Raw genomic sequence first — 2,567 nt, 5'->3', positions numbered from 1 at the left:
ATTCAAAGGCATCAATTCTTCTACAGTCTTCCTTATTCACTGTCCAGCTTTCACATGCATATGAGGTTATTGAAAATACCATGGCTTGGGTCAGGCACACTTTAGTCCTCAAGCTGACATCTTTGATCTTCAACACTTTAAAAAGTTCCTGTGCAGCAGATTTGCCTAATGTGGTCAGTAGACAAACTGATAACCCACTAAGCTACCAGAGCTCCTTTTGAAAAGTTAGAAGATATTTTTGTCTCCAGTTGACAGTTTAAGTTTGGGAAGAGAAAGGGGGAAAAATGAATAGTTGAAAAGTTATGGAATTACAGGCTGTGATTTGAACTTTAGGATTAAGATATCAAAATAATGAAATGTGTCATTGAGGTAAAACATTTATCTCATAAGCACAGGAAAAATCAATGTTTACTTAGAAATTTTCAGCTTTGATCAGGAAGCTCTGAGTGGAAAATGAAAGAGGTGAGGTAAAAGTGCTCTTTAAAAACTATAGAAATAGAATGGTTACTTTGGAGGACATGAGTGATTCTGAAAGAATATTGACAATGAAGAGGATATCCAATAGTTCACATGAAAAATCCATTTGTAAAAGGAGGCAGAGATCAGAATTGTAGTCTGAGATGGCTATAGCACAAAACACAATGGGTGATAAATGGGCGACATTAAAATAAGGAGGTAAAAACAACTACTTTGTTTATTGAATCAGTAAATATTTATAATATTCTGATTATGTGCTAGGTTTGAGCTATGGAGATGAAATACAGTGCCTGGAAAACTCAAAATGTTTACAGTGTAGTGGTTGATATGAATGAAGGAATTGGCAATTATTATATAATAACTACTAACAGATGGTTCAAGCTCACCAGCTGCTCCTTGGAAACCCTATACAGGGTCGCTGTAGGTTGGAATCCACTCGATGGCACTTAACAACAACAACAACAACTAATAGACACATTATGGACTATACGTTATGGTGCTTGCTATACGTTAATATGCTGTGCTATACATTAATATGCTATGAGTCGGAACCGACTCCACGGCACTTAACAACAACAACGACAACATACGTTAATATGCTGTGCTATATATTAATAGTCTATTTGAACAACAAAATAGGAAGTTTAAGCTCACCAGCCTCTCCTTGGAAACCCTATACAGTGTCGAGTCAGAACCAACTCCACGGCACTCAGTAACAACCACAACAGATACATTTGGATCACTTTGAAATCATAGATAAGGGGCATCTAATTCAAACTATGGAAAACTTGTTAGAATAATTGTCTTGAATAGGATTATGAAAAGTAGGAAGGACAGGATGTTCTAGGCAGAGAAAAATAATGCATTCTCTAAAGTTAATAGGATAAATATGCAACTAGAACCCAGGAAGTAAATGTATATCTTATTCAGAGGAAAACAGAAATGAAGACAAAGCAGTGTGATGGGTGAAAACTTGGAAAAGAATTAAAGGGAAAAGGAAGACAGGAGATTAGTCAGGACTATTCTGACCAGGGAGTCCTGGTGTGGAGCTGTTGGGTTAATGCGCCAGACTGCAAAGCCGTTTGAACTACAGGTCGGTAGTTCAAGCTCACCAGTCACTCCTTGGAAACCCTATACAGGGTCGCTATGGGTTGGAACCTACTCCACGGCACTTAACAACAACATTCTGACCAGATGAAAGGTGCGAACATCACTTTTTGGTAGACATTTTAAATACAAATAAGGAATCAAAACTAATAATTACACGTCTGTCAGTTTGTTGTACTGTGGTGGCTTGTGAGTTGTGATTCTGGAAGCTATGCCAACAGTATTTTAAATACCAGCAGGGTCACCTACAGTGGACAGGTTTCAGATGAGCTTCCAGATGAAGACAGACTAGGAAGAAGGAGTAACGAACTACTTCCAAATATTTAGTCACTGAAAACCTTATGAATAGCAGAGAAACACTGTCAGCTATAGTGCCAGAAAATGAGCCCCTCAGGTTGGAAGGCATTAAAAATACGACTGGGGAAGAGATGCCTCCTCAAAGTTGAGTTGACCGTGATGACGCGAATGGAGTAAAGCCTGTGGGAGTAAAGTCCACAGGACCTTCAGTTGTTGATGGGGCACAACTCAAAATGAAGAGAAACAGCTGTAAACATCCATTAATAATCAGGACCTGGATTGTACAAAGTATGAATCTAGAAAAATTAGAAATTGTCAAAAATGAAATGCACTGCATAAACATCGATATCTTAGGCATTAGTGAGCTGAAATGGACTGCTATTGGCCATTTTGAATCTGACAACCATATAGTTTACTATGCCGGGAATGACAAATTGAAGAGGAATGGTGTTGCATTCATTGTCAAAAAGAACATATCCAGATCAGTGATGAAATATAATGTTGTCTGTGATAGGATAATATCTATGTGCCTACAGGGAAGACCAGTTAATACCACTATTATTCAGATTTACAAACCAACCACTAAAGTCAATGAAGATGAAATAGAAGTATTCTACAAACTTTTTCGATCTGAAGTTGATCAAACATGCATTCAAGATGTATTAGTCATTATTGGTGATTGGAAT

This window comes from Chrysochloris asiatica, unplaced genomic scaffold (assembly GCF_000296735.1).
Source record: "Chrysochloris asiatica unplaced genomic scaffold, ChrAsi1.0 scaffold00002, whole genome shotgun sequence".
NCBI lineage: Eukaryota > Metazoa > Chordata > Mammalia > Afrosoricida > Chrysochloridae > Chrysochloris > Chrysochloris asiatica.
Note: the sequence above shows the minus strand (reverse complement) of the source record.